Here is a 14,196-nt window from a genome sequence, read left to right on the forward strand (position 1 = left end):
GCCCTGGAAGAAGCTCAGGACACCTCCGGAAGACACTGCACTCCCGGGAGAGATGGCAAGGGCAAGTTATGAGTTTGGGGGGCCTGACTCGGGGGGGGGGTTGCTGCGTGAGCTTGGGCAAGTTGCATGACCTTTCTCAGCCTCCATTTCCCTTCCTGCAACATGAGGATAATAAGAGTGTGGATCATAATAGGGGACAATAGCAGCTGGTTCCAGAAGCCAGTGCTCTGGGAGGGAGTAGATGGCCGACTGAGATTCCGTCACTGTTTTTCAACCTCTTATTTATTTTATTTTGTAATTATACAAAAAAATGCTTGAAGTCTTGTTGTATATATATTTAAACACATATAGAGAGAATCTCCCCATGCTGTTTTTCCCTCTGTCATCAACTTACTGTTTATTTTTCCAGTTTTGGGGATACTGTTACGTAATATACATGTACATAGGGAAACAGAGTTTTCTTTTCTTTCTTTATTCTTTTAAAAATATAAATGGAATGGTATATTTTTAAAAGATTTTATTTATTCATTTTTAGAGATGGGGAAGAAAAGGAGAAAGAGAGGGAGAGAAATATCAATGTACGGTCGATTCTCACTCGCCCCCTACTGGGGACCTGTCCTGCAACCCAGGCGTGTGCCCTGACTGGGAATCAAACTGGTAACCCCTCAGTTCGCAGCCTGCGCTCAATCCCCTGAGCTACACCAGCCAGGGCAGAGTGATATTTTCCCCCTTATTTGCCTTTGTAGTGTTTCCATGCTTGTACGTGTAGATCGCTTTCATTTTTGTGTGGCCACTCAGTATTCTACAGCCTGCAGACACCATCACTTACTTAGACAATTGCCTATTGATGAACATTTGTCTCCAGCATATGACATTTAAACAACAGCCCATTCTTGTACAATCTTGGTGAACTTGTATGCTTCTGTCGGCTAGATTTCTGCAAATAGAGCAGGTGGGCCCCAAGAAATATGCACTTTACTTATTTTTGTATGTATAAAACATTTGTTTATTTTCGAAAGGTAAAGTATGTGCAAAGTTCAAAAAACTCATCAAGAGCACAACAGTGAAACTTCGTCTCCCGCCCACACCTCTCTCAGTTCCTTTTCCTGGGTGCCGCCATCATTGCTGCCCCTTGAAGGTTTTTCTAAAGATATTTTCAAAGATATTTGAAGCCTTGTCTGCATATTTCCCTTCTTACCACCCGCTCCCAAATGATGGCATGTTCTTCACTATTCTGTACTTTGCTTTTTATCTGCGCCTTGCTGTCCTTATACCTTGAAGGTCATTCTCAGTGGGAACATGCAGATTGCTCTTTGGAATGGCTGCATAGTATTCCATCACACGGCTCTGGCCTCATGATTTAGCTGGTCCTCCAGGTGGACACTAGAATGTTTCTATTCTTTAGCTCAGACCATGCTACAGTAAATTCTCTTGATATGTTCCTCTGAGCACCACTGTGGGGCATACATAGACAAACTCCTAGAAGTGGAATTACTGGATCAAATGAAATATTTTCACTGAAAATGTTGATAGCTCTTGCCAAATGGCACATTGAGATGATGGTACCAATCTACCCCCACTCCTGAAGTGGGGTGGCTGCTGCCTCCCAGCTCCTTAGCCACAGCCACATCAGTTGCACCAGCACACTCATGGGTTCTTCTAGAAGCTGCTGGGGTCCGGGAGTCCCAAGCAGGATGCAGCTTTCCCTGGGAGAGCCCAGGCGGGAGGGGCAAGGTATGAGCCCTCCGCTATGTGCCTGAGAAAGCCACTGGGTAAACACAGTTGTCAGCAGGGAGGAAGAGTTACAGTCAGGGTCAGGGGTTAATGCAGATGGAGCTACCGGACATGCTGCACAGAGCAAACAAAACAAGTTGAGGGGAGAGGGGCTGGCCCTGGCGGGGTTGGGGGGGGTGCACCAGCCAGCCTGGACTTGGCTCTTCTCTGGGCAGCTGCCGTCATGGGCATGGACTCTGGACTGCTAAGGACCTTGTGGTTGGCTGCTGGGTTCTGAGGCCACAGGGGCGGCTTTCCCCTTCCACAAAGCCTCCCCAGCCCAGAGCCAGCAGGGTGGGCCTGCTGAGCAGCCCTGCCCACCTCCAGGGCCCCTTCGCAAGGTAATCTCCCTGGAGCCCCGTCTGGGAGGCTTTGAGAGGTATTAGAGGTGAGCCAGGCAGGGGGCCCTGGAGCCAGGCACAGTTTTTACAGCATTCCTGGGCATTAGGCACCCTGTCCCGGCCCAGCCTTGCCCTTGTTCCACTGAGCCTGAGGGCCTTCTCTGCCTCAGCCACTGCTGGCCTAATTATAGGTGTCCATGTCAGGGTCAGCAGTGGGGTTAATTTGGGGCTTGTCCTGGGGCGGCCAGGGCTCATTAATGGAGTCCCAAGGAGTCCAGGGGATGAGCCAGGCAAACAGGGGATTAGGGGCTAAGAAAGACTGCTGTCGCGGAATGATGGGCCAGATGGGGCTGAGTGAAGCTGCTTCGAGTGTGTGTGCTCACATTCTCATCACACAGGCGCTCCCACGGAGACACAACAGGTGCTCAGACACACAGGCACACACAGCTGCAGACCCAGACACTCGCCAGACACTCACGGAGGCAGACACGGAGTTTCATACCACACAGAGACCCACAGCATGGTGACAGAGCTCCTTCCCACAAAGCTGTGGGGTGTGCAGGCCGTGGGAGCGTGGAGGAGATGAACCGGAGACTCTCTCTCTAGCCAGAAACTCTGGCCTGTCCCTGCCAGCCTCCCCTGGTGCCCCATCCACCCACCCCAACCAAGGGGACAATGCTCCTTTCTCCTTTTCTCTCAGCACCTCCTCCCACCCCAGGACTGGAATTCTGAAGCCTTGGCCCATGGGTAGAATGACTTAAGGCAGGCTCCCAGCAGGCTGGGGGAGCTGTCAGCCCAGCTCCCAGAAGAACCCCCACACCCACCCTGTGCCACCTAATAACCCTTGGGTCCTGAGGGAAGGCAGGGCCACACTGTACAGAGGTCAGTGAAGAGGAGGAGGAAGAAAAGAAGATGAAGGAGGAGAAAGGAGGAAGGAGCTCATAGGAGCCGGGACTGGGAGGCGCAGGGGGAAATCGCTTAACCCCAAGGCACTGCTGGTCTTTGGAGCCCCCAGCATTGACGGGGGCCAGCTGGAGCTGGCTCAGGATGGGAGGCCCAAGTGTGGGAATCTAGGGAGGGCGCCTTCCAGGGCTTCCTAGGTCAGCTGGGAGGAGGGCACCCAGAGCGCTCTTTCCCAGCCTGCCCTGCTGCTACCACCCTGAGCAGAATGTGGAGATAGGACCTAGCTCCCTGGCTCTGTTGCTGACAAGGAACTTTTTACAGCATTAACCACCACCCCACACCCTAGCTGGCGGCCAGTATTATTCCACCACCCCTTGAGTGCTGGCTGGTGGTAGCAGCATGGGGGGGGGGGCAGGGCAGGTGGGGTAGGGGGTTAGAAACCCAACATTTGACTCCGGATGCCTTTCATCTGCCCCCTGCCCAGCACACCCCCTTGACTAGTACTTAGAGGTAACTCCAGAGGCAAAGTGACTCTCATTACAGAAATGGCCACTATTCCATCCCACTAACTTAACCTTCTCATCCGTAAAGGTGCCCACAGGAATAGACTGCCACCTGTTGTCACCTCAATCTTGGTCCTAGGCATCAACTGTTACCTTTCTGGGCCCCCCGTCTCCCCATGCCATGTCCAGGACCCCCCACATACTCCAGGCCCATAATTGAATATAAAGGCCCAGAAGCCAGTGCAAACAGCAGCATTAATCACCAGCAACCTGGCAGCCTCCTGCCATAGATCTTTCTCACACGTAAAACAGCTCATGTTAATCATTGCTGCTGATTTATTGTCTTCTCCGCCTTGTACATAAATTATTCACCATTGCCTGCACGTGGAAGCATCCTGTAATGAGGGCTTCTATCCTTCCGTCTCTGGGGTGGATCCTCAGACCTCTGGGTCCCTGCTGGACTGCGGGAGTTCACTGGTCTGGCCCGGGCGTGGAGCCCCAGGCAAGGGGATTGAGGGGAGGGGAGGGAAAGGGACCCCATTCCCGAGTTTCTGTCACCCAGGAGCACATGCAGGAACTCTTCAGCTCCAGAAAACAGCATTTTGGCCTCGGAGACCTCTCCAGCCTGGACAGGAGAAACGAAACAGGATGGGAGCTGTGGAGTAGCCTCTGGGTTTCCTAAGGCTGGGGGTGGGGGTGGGGTGGGGGTGGCGCGGAAGGAGCCTGTACCTGGAGGTCTCTGCCTGACACAGGAGAGTTTCTGCAGTCAATCAAGCCCGGCTTTGGGGAGTTCCTCATCCCAGGAAGCAGGATGTGGGCGTGTCCATGGAGCTTGGAGACCTGCCTTACGAAGTGCCCCGTCCTACCCTGGTGCTGCACTCTCGGAAGGCCTCAGAAGGTGATGGCAGTAGTTGTGACAACGTCCACCAGATGGCAGACCTAAAACCCACCGCGGCAGCTCCAGGAAGCAGGAGACCGCCTGCACTTGGGTGAGGAAGTGTCTTCCGAAAGGAGAATGGTGAGGACTAGGTGGAGGTGGGGTCTTGCTGAGGGTAAGAGTCCTTAGCCTCAGTGGGACTGAAAGACAGGACCCACCTCCCACATCAAACCTCACATGGTGGCGGCCTCAAAGGGGATGGTCTTGGGAGAAGGGCTGAGGGCCCAGGAATTGTGTGTGAGCTGTGGGGCTCCAGTGGGGGAGAATACAGCCAGTCCCAACTTCCCTGGCCCTGGCCCAGCTCCCCTGAAATGCAGGCAGCCAAGGCTCTCCCTCCCAGGCTCAAGCCCATCACTTTCCTATTCCCTGTCTCTTGGTTGGGAGACGCTTGTAAGCAACCAATACAGGAGCTACTGGTATAATATGGTGGGGGGGGGGGTCCAGCAAAGCCCAACTGTCAGGATCTGAACACACTGATCCTGCAGTCTGATCATTCTAACCCACGGGCCTGTGAGTTGCGTGGACTCATTTTGCTCAAGGACCTCTGCCCGCCTAGGAGACCCATTCCTTCCCTCCTCCGTGCAGAGCTAGCTGTGTCTTAAGATTTAGGAGACTCGTGGCTACGACACTGGGCTTGCCAGAGATCCCCAGCTAGACCCTTCTCTAAGTCTCTCAGCCCCCACAGACACCTTGAGGGCATGGTCCTCTGTCCTCTGTGGAGGCTGGTAGAGCGCTGCATGGCATCGTGTTGCCACCTAGTCAAGGAGCTGCTTCTGCCTTAGATACGGGACTCTGGCCCTTTAAATGCTAAGAGTCCCAAGGGTAGAGCTGGCAGAACCAGGCTCTGAAGAACAGCCAAGCCTCCTTTAGCCCCAGTTGCCTCAACTGGAGTCCTAGGAAAACAATGGGAACATCCAACATCCGTCTCCTTGGCAGTTCTTGCCTAGGTGTCCTTATGGTGAACCCCTCCCCCTAGCTTTCTGCAGCTATTAGTTAGCTGGGATCCTGGAGTGTCCCTCCTGCCTCCAGGACATATGTGACCTGCTGGGAACTCCAAGCCCCAGGCAGAGAGAGCCCTGTCTCCTGCTCTCAGGCCCCTTGAAGGCAAGGTCAAGACCTCCCTATCAGTGAAGACCAGCGTTTCTCTAAGTGTGACACTTGGGCCTGAAGACCTGCTGCACTGCAGCCCATGGAGACAGGGTCCAGGGAACGGAGGGGTTAACAAGCTTCCTAAAGTCCGCCCAAGAGACTTCCTCAGGGCCAGGGGAACATCCTATTAGACCTGAAGCTTCCTGAGGGCAGCCACAGACCAGCGCACCTGGGTGGGAAGGCTTTCCTAGTTGGCATCAGAATGCTGATCTCCTGGCGCAGCTACCCTAGAAGCAGGCGTGCCACGGGCCTCCTCCCTCTCCTTCTGCCCGGTCTCCCTCCCTCCCCTGCCAGCCCTTCCACACCCAGCTTGCCTGGCCTCCCTGGACCCGCCGTCTTCATATCTGTCTTCACATCAGTTCCAGGGCTGCCTCAGCCCAGCTTGTTTATCCTTCAGGGGGTCCAAGTGGGTGTTTCAATCCCAATTATGCTCTGACCACAGTCATTGCAGTTACCAAAACAAACGTCGTGGGCGACAGAGATGGGGAAAGCTCAGACAGGCTGGTGCCAGGGGGATGGTAGGGGGGATCTGACTGGGCCTCGAGGCGATGAGAATTGCTCCTAGTGATGGGGCCCTGGGGAGCAGGGGCCTCTGGGTAACTGGCCTTCTTGGCTAGGCCCAGGCCACAGACAGAGCAGCCCTGGCCTCAGTGTCCCCCCATCTCCCACTTCCCTGTGGTCTCATCTAACAGTCCTGGGGCTGCCTCGGAAAAGCCTTATCTGTCCTCAGCTGCTGGCTAAGTCTGGCCCCACCTCCAGGAGGTGCAGATCTTGACTCCTCAGTCCAGGTCATGGACGCCTTTGTAGCCTGTCTCAGGCCTGGTGCTCTAGTATTGGAGGTAAAAGTCAGGGATTCCAACCCCAGCTCAGCTGGACTCATCCTGGACTTGGATTGGGGTCCTGGGCCTCAGTTTCCCACCTCAAGATCAAGTAGCAGAAAATGCTTTCCAGTCTAACCAGGAATTTTACCCAGGCAGAAAAATTCCGGCCCTCCAAGCCCCTCTGCAGTGCCTGGAGAACACAGTGGCTTCCCAGAGAGCAAGCGTAGGATGGATGTCTTGCCTGTTTGACATCCCTTAGCCCGTGACAGGGATAAGGAGGAAAAATGGAGGTAGTGCTGACGGGTGGGCCCTGGTTTCTATCTAGGGCTTCAGAGGGATGGATGTCAGGCATCCAAGACTAGGCCCCCAGCTCCCACCTGCCTCTGGGGCAGGACAGGAATTGCCCTCTGAACCAGGGGACCCCAAAGAGGCCGTGCTCAACACCTGCTTCCAGTTGTGTCTGCCCCTCCTGGGGAGGAGCCCCCTCACTCACTGCTGCCCTCTCTGGCTTCTTACCCCAGCACCTGCCTTACCCCCACCCCTGCCTTTCTGCTCTGCCCTGGAAAGACCACCTCAGCCCATCTGCCCACTGGCCAATCTCTGCGACAAGCCACTCCTAGGGGCATTTTTAATAGCAGTGATAATAATGATGGTAACAAAATAGCTCCCCTTTACTGAACACTTTCTATGTGTTGTGCCAGATGCTGCTGCAATTTTGCCTTCACATTAGTCCTGCAAAGCAGGCAGATAAGCAGCCCAGCTTTACAGGTGAGGAAGGAGAGACAGAGAGGTGAGGCAAATTGTCCAAATCATCCTACTAGGAGGTATAGAACTGGATTCGAACCCCATAGGCCTGGCTTCGGAGCCCAAGGTTTTTGCACCAGGCTCAGGATGGCCTGAGGAGGGTCTGGATGTCAGTGGATTTCTATTCCGATCTCTGTTCTGGCTGCTCTTACTCATTCAACCCTGGCTGCTGCCCAAACACAGGCAGCCTCTGCCCCTGGGCTGGAGCCACAGTGTGGCAGGTGGAAGGATGGGAGGAGGGTTGTGGGGTCCAGATCTGCTTCCCTGCCACTCTGCAGAGGCCCAGACTCACCCTCCAAAAACTTTCAGTGAGGTCAAGGTCAAGATTAGAGACCTGGCCTCTGGGAAGGAGGGAGAACCACCAGGGCCTTATGAGTGTTGTGCCTGTGTGAGTGAGACTAAGAGTGTGTGTGTCCGTGGTGTGTGTAGGTGTGTGAGGCTGAGTGTGTGCCACTAGCATGAGTGTGAATGTGTTGGTCTTTGAAAGAGCAAGTGTGACTAGGCAAGTGTGCTAGTGTAAGTGTGTGGGGTATGGGTGCTCCCAAGTGTGAATGATTGGGCTTGGGTGTGAGAGCACAAACGTGGGTGGGAAAAGCAGTTACTGTCTGTGTGTCTTAGAAGAAAAATCCCAGAAAATCCAGAGTTCAGTCTCTGCTCTGCTATTAACCAGCTAGGTGGCTTTGGACACATTATGTCTCTAAGTTTTCACACCTGCAGTGGAGAGAAAAGCCCTCACAGGGTCATCATGGAGGCCAAATGTGACACGGGCATAGTGACAGAAGTTCCCTCTCAGGGTTACAATGAGGAACAGATGAGGAAATGTGCAAGGCAGGTTCTCTCCACGGCAGAGGGCTGCCTGATGTGACAGTTAGCATCGCCCATCACTCAATATTTGCCATGAATCGTTGGGACCGAATCCAGGGTCTGTGGGTACAGCCAGAACCTCCTGGGCCTGGACTTGTCTCTAAGCCCACAAATTACAAGTCAGGCAAGAACACACAGTCAACTTGCCACTCTCTACTTTCCATTAACCTTTTGTGATCTTTCTATGGCAGCTCTGGTTTGGGTCATGGCCATCGTTCCTTACCTCTGTAAAATGAAAGACTCTAGCCAGTCAGCAAATCCTTGTGACATTTGCCAAAGCAGAATTATTGCCAAAGGTGTGGATAAGACTCTTGGTTCTTTGTGTGTATATCAAGTTTCATTGCTGATGCCTTTATTAACTAAATCAATGTACCTTCATTTTAAATTTCAAAAGTAAGCTACAAGTGCATATTTACTGTACAAAAGATAGATGAAGCACCCTTTCCAGAATTCTCCCCAGAGGTTACTGCCGTGGTCAGTTGACTGAGTATCCTTTCTGATCATTTCCTCTGCATTTGTATACATGTATGAGGTCCATCCAGAAAAAGTCCAGCCATCATTAATATAATGAGAACAGTTTGCACAACATCGATGTAACCTGGCAGCCAAGGAGAGTGGACTAGAATATGCATGTGTGAACAATGAGGACTTCACTGTACTAGTCAGTGGAGATGGTAGACACTGTTGAATGAGCATGTGTACCGTGTGGCTTTAACATTCAAAATGACTGAGCAAGTAGAGCAATGAATCTGCATCAAATTTTGCATTAAGCTTGAACATTCCTCCATGGAAACTATTTGAATAATTCAGAAAGCCACAGCTATGGACAAATGGTGATTGGCAGCTTCATCATGACAATGTGGCAGCTCATAGTCACGGTTTATACAAAGGTTTTGGCAAAACACCAAATCACCCAGGTGACTTAGCCCCCCTGTTGCCCAGATTTGGCGCCCTGTGACTTCTGGCTTTTCACAGAATTAAAATCTCCTTTGAGAGGGAGGAGATATCAGACTGTTGATGAGATTCAGAAAAATACGACAGGGCAGCTGATGGTGATTGGAAGAACTGTGTGAGGTCCCGAGGTGTCTACTTTGAAGGGGACTGAGGTGTCAGTGTCCGATGCACAATGCTTCTGGTATCTTCTTCAATAAATATCTCTATTTTTCATATTATATATGGCTGGGTACCTTCTGGACAGACTTCATATATGTCATACATAAATAGATATGCTGTCTGGGGGGTACATTTTTATCTTTGCACACAAATATTTTTCTGCAAACTTTTCTAATTAAAATGTAACTTAAAAAACATATGCTTGGAGATACTGCTGAATGAATACATACAGATCTACCTCATTATTATTTTTTACAGAACTTATTTATTTATTTTTATAGAGAGAAGAAAGAAAGGAGAAAGAGTGGGAAACATCAGTGTGTGGTTGCCTGTTATATGCCCCCTACTGGGGACCTGGCCTGCAACCCAGGCATGTGCCCTGACTGGGAATCAAACTGGTGATGCTTTGGTTCACACGCCCACGTTCAATCCACTGAGCTACACCTCCATCTCATTACTTTTAACCGCTACGTATGACATATTCCATAGCACGGGGTGTTACTTTTTGGTTAGCCATCCTCCCCGCACCAGCGGACTGTTAGGTTGCTTCTAACTTTTCATTGTTTTACAGTGGACACCCCGGTATGTGATCCTGTGGGCAAACGTGAATATTTTTGTTAGGATAATGGATCTCTGGAAACAGAGCTGCTAAGACAGAGCTGGCCATTAGTAATTTTAATAGAAACTGCCAAGGTATCTCCAGGAAGACTGGGTCAACTGATGTGCTTCCATTTGCTGATGAGACAACCCACTCTTCTTTAAATTTTTTAAAAAATCTTTCAATTTCAGTTGACGTATAATATTATATTAGTATTAAGGGTACAACATAGTAATTAGACATTTACATGACTTGCAAGGTTATCACCCTGATAAGCCTAATATCCATCTGACTTCATATAGTTTCACAGTATTATTGACTGTATTCTCTATGCTATACTTTACATTTTTATAATGGCCAATTTGTACTTCTCTTTTTAAAATTGATTTTAGAGAGAGAGAATGGGAGAGAAACATCAAATCACTCAGTTGCCTCTCACACATCCCCAACTGGGGACCTGGCCTGCAACCCAGGCCTGTGCCCTGACTGGGAATTGAACTGGCAGCCTTTCAGTTCGCAGGCCAGTGCTCAATTCACTGAGCCACAGCAGCCAGGGCCCAATTTGTACTTCTTAATCCCTTCACATTGTTCACCACCCTCCCCCTGCCTCCCCCAATTGGGCAGCCATCAATTTGTTTTCTGTCTATGAGTCTAAGCAACCCACTTTTCATACATCCTCTCCAATGCTGGACACTAGCATCCTTTCTGATTTTTTTCTAATCTAATGGGTCAAGCAAAAATCAACCTTCTATTTAATTTGCATTTCACTAATTATGATTATGTTTTTCTAGTGTTCAGTGTATTTTCCTAAATTTATTGAATATTTTGTATTTCTGTTTGTATGAATTGCCTGTTCATATACTTTGCCCATTTTTCTAATGGAGCTTTAATGGTTTTTCTTATTGTTGTGTTAGAATTCTTTATTCTGGATGTTAATATTTGTTATGATTTTGCTGCTTATCTTTCTATCATTTTCAATCTTTTATCAGCAGTTTCAAATTTAGATGTAGTGTACTTATCAGTGTTTTCCTTGATGGCTTTATAGTTTGGGTCTGATTTTGAACGGCCTTCTCTAAACCAAAATTATTTAACACATGTGTATGTTGTCTTCTAACACTTTTAGAGTCAGGTCTTTATTTTCTTTGTGCAAGTAGAAATAATCATTTTGGAAAGTAGTTTGGAGACCTCCCCCACTGTCACCGGCTGTCCGGACTATGAATCTGACTTGCTAATATCAAGACATGACATTCATTTTCACAATTTGAAAGTGAGAGACTTTGGAAGGAATGTCAGGCATCTGGGGCGGTGAAGGGAGGTAGGGGAGGAAGTGGGTGTGACGTGAGGAGTCCCTTCACAGGGTTCAGCTAAGTGAATATAAGTAAGGGATGCCGGCCTTGGCTCCCCCTTTCCCGCCCCTTAGTATACAAACGGCTCTGGGCAAAGGGAGCAGCAGGTGATTCCCAGAGGATCCTGAAAGGCGCATCTCTGTGCGCACCTGGTGCACAGCACCTGTCACACCACAGGAATGGTCTGTTTCCTTAGCGCCACCCCCCACTAAATGTCAGTCTCTGCAGGGCAGGGACCCTGTCTTCATCTTCATCTCCCCCACCAGCAGTCCCCAACCGTTTTGGCACTAGGGACGGACTGGTGGGGGTGGGGCCCATGGGATGGTTTTGGGATACTTCAGACACAGAGCTTTCAAGCTCACCTCCTACTGTATGGCCTGGTTTCTAACAGGCCCAGGCTGGTACTGGCCCACGACCCAGAGGTTGGGGACCCCTGTCCCCCACACCTAACACAGAGCTGTCATCCTTGGGTGAAACACACATATACATTCTCATTTCCACATGCCCGTGTTTCTGTGTGCAAGAGACCTGTGCAAGGGGCATGTCTCTGCCCCCCTCCCTGCTGTGTGTTTGGGCACATGTTGAATGCACAATGAGCCGTGTGTCCTGGTGTCTCAGACCGTGCGGGCCCGTGAGTGCAGGCTGGAATACCTGTGTCTGTGGGTGCGTGAACGTATGCGTGCTTTCCTTCCCTCCCCCACCAGCTTCCCCACCCTCTACTCCTCTGGTCACAGAGACGTTTCCCCTCACAGGTGGGAGAGATTAATCATGGGGACAAAGTCAAAGATGGCAAATCTTATAGTTTCTCCCAAGAAGGCTTCTTTCTCCCCACTCCCTCTCTTTTTTGCTCTCTTCTTCCTTCCTCTTCCTATTTCACTTCTCTCCCCTCACCCCTCTGGGAGGAAGCTCATCTGAGCCCATCCTTTGCTGACATGGCCATTTGGGCCCATTAGCTGCCTTCTAATGAGTGACTGCCTTCTCTGCCCCTTCCCCCACCCCGACTGGGAGGGTGGGATCAATTAGCTGCTGCACACACACATGCACACACACCCTTAAATGTGTACTCATGCTCCTGTGTACAAATGTAAGCTTCATGTTTACATGTATAACATACATGCGTCCTTTCTTCTTGACCAGTAATACCCTTTTAAGGGTCCTTACTTTCTATAGTTCCCAAGACCCCCAGAGAGAGAGCCTGCTTAATTTAACAAGCAGGACACACACTGCCACGTCTATTCACCCCAGCTCATTCCCAGATTCCCATGATGTTAACTTGGGCCCAACTCTCATATTTTATAGGTGGACAAACTGAGGCTCAGAGTGGGGAAGTGACTTGTCCAAGGTCCTTCAGTTAGAAATTAAGCTGGGAATAGTCTCCTGTCCTCACATTCCCAGTTCGACACTGTTGCTACCCACAGGTAGAAATGTGGTTCAGACAAAGGCCTGCCCTGCACTCACCAGAGCTGTGGGTGTGGGGTTCAGAAGGAGTAAGTTCACGCTGAGACGTGACAGGATCGTAGGGAGGCTCTGCCGTGTGCAAAGGAAGGAGAGGGTGAGCTCTGGGGGAGGTCCACCTTGTCCCACAGAGTCACCTTGGCCCAGAGACTGTGGAGAGGTGGCTCCAGGCTCAGTCCCTCCTCTGGCTCTTGCAAGCCTCACCTTGGTTTTCCCTCTCTCCATGGAGTCTGACCTTAGGGATCCCCAATGCAAGCTCTGTCTTGCTCAGATGAGAAAGGGACATCTTGCGGAGGACTCTGGTCCGAAGGGTGTCCCCTGAGGACTAAGGAACGGTGGGCCCTAGCCTGGGCCTCCCCAGGCCCATTCTCCAGATTCTGGATAAGGACAGGAAAAGTGAGGGCTGTGTCACAGGCCTGAGGCATGTGGGACCCGGGAGGGACAGCCCAGGCCACCTGGGTCACAGTACCCTGGCACCACTGTGTCGAGCTACTTGGGACAGTCTCAGCAGCTGGGATCATGGGTAAACCTTGGCAGTCCATGTCTCCTGAAGCCCTGGTCCTGCACGCTCTGTGTGACAGAAGGCTTGAGGACAGTCTGGGAGTCCTCGTGAGAGCTGTGGTAGGGGGACGTCACAGAAAGCTCACCCAGGAGGCAGGGGCTTCCACAGCAACCCCTCACGTCCAGGAGCTAAATATAGTACAATGCTTTCCTTGCTCCTGCTCAGCATCTCCCTGAGGCAGAGGATAGAAGAGTGGGAGTCCTTATCTAAAGGTCCCTTTTCTCTGGGAGCCATAGACCCACCCCCCCTTCCTGATCTTGTGTCCTGGCTGGGAGGTGCTGTGAAGGCTGAGGCAGCCCTCCATAACCCCAAGGCCTCGGTGCAACCTGATAAGGACTCAACAGGGGCATACTGGGACCCATGCCTTGGCGGATGCTGACCCTTGTGTAGTCTCATGCAGGTTCCCAGGCCCTCTCCCTGCACTCCCCTGCATTAGGGCTCAGCCCAGCAAGTTCTCCCCTAGACTGGGTTGCCAGAGGGGATCCTTTTCCAGTGAAGCCCCTGGCCCTGCTGTAAAAGCACAGTTCTGGACCACTCCTGGGGGTGAGAGAACCTATCAGTTCAGCTGGGCCATCATGGTGCCAGCATTGGATGGAGGAGGCGATGGGTCCTGGGGCGAAGGGAGTGGAGGACGCAGGCTCCAGGTCAGGAAGCCTTGGATTGGCAACTGCGCTTCCCCACTTAATACCCGAGTGACCTCGGAGGGCTACTCCATTTGGTGAGAGTTTTTCATCTGGGTTAGAAGCCACCCACAATCTGTAGTGCATGGGCAGTTTCTGGAGCGTATACGAAGAAACCGCTCACGGTGGCTGCCTCTGGAAACGGGAATGACGGGAGGAAGGGCGGCACTCCTCAACGTGTCTTAATGTTACTACTAAGGGTATATTACTCTTATTTGAAGAAAAGAAGGGGAAAAAGCCCATATGATTTCCAGCCAAGTAGCTGAGCCTCAGCTGAGCCAGGGAGCGGCAGCCTTGGTTGCTGCCCGCTGCCGGGAAGCTGTTCCTCCTGGTCTCGGGCACTGAGT

At 51.3% G+C, this 14,196-nt stretch overlaps 1 long non-coding RNA gene across 2 annotated transcripts in view; it reads right to left on the bottom strand.

The window, feature by feature from the left end:
- Nucleotides 1-3,857: 3,857 nt before the first annotated feature.
- The window catches only part of LOC119059669 (uncharacterized), a 28,886-nt gene continuing 18,547 nt past the window's right edge, over nt 3,858-14,196 (bottom strand). For both annotated transcript variants that reach the window (XR_008392247.1, XR_005084444.2), the window contains one exon: nt 3,858-4,145. This is a non-coding gene — a long non-coding RNA (uncharacterized LOC119059669). The remainder of the gene's footprint in view (nt 4,146-14,196) is intronic.

This window comes from Artibeus jamaicensis, unplaced genomic scaffold (genome assembly GCF_021234435.1).
Source record: "Artibeus jamaicensis isolate MK-2021 breed Jamaican fruit bat unplaced genomic scaffold, CSHL_Jam_final contig_490, whole genome shotgun sequence".
Taxonomy (NCBI): Eukaryota; Metazoa; Chordata; class Mammalia; order Chiroptera; family Phyllostomidae; genus Artibeus; species Artibeus jamaicensis.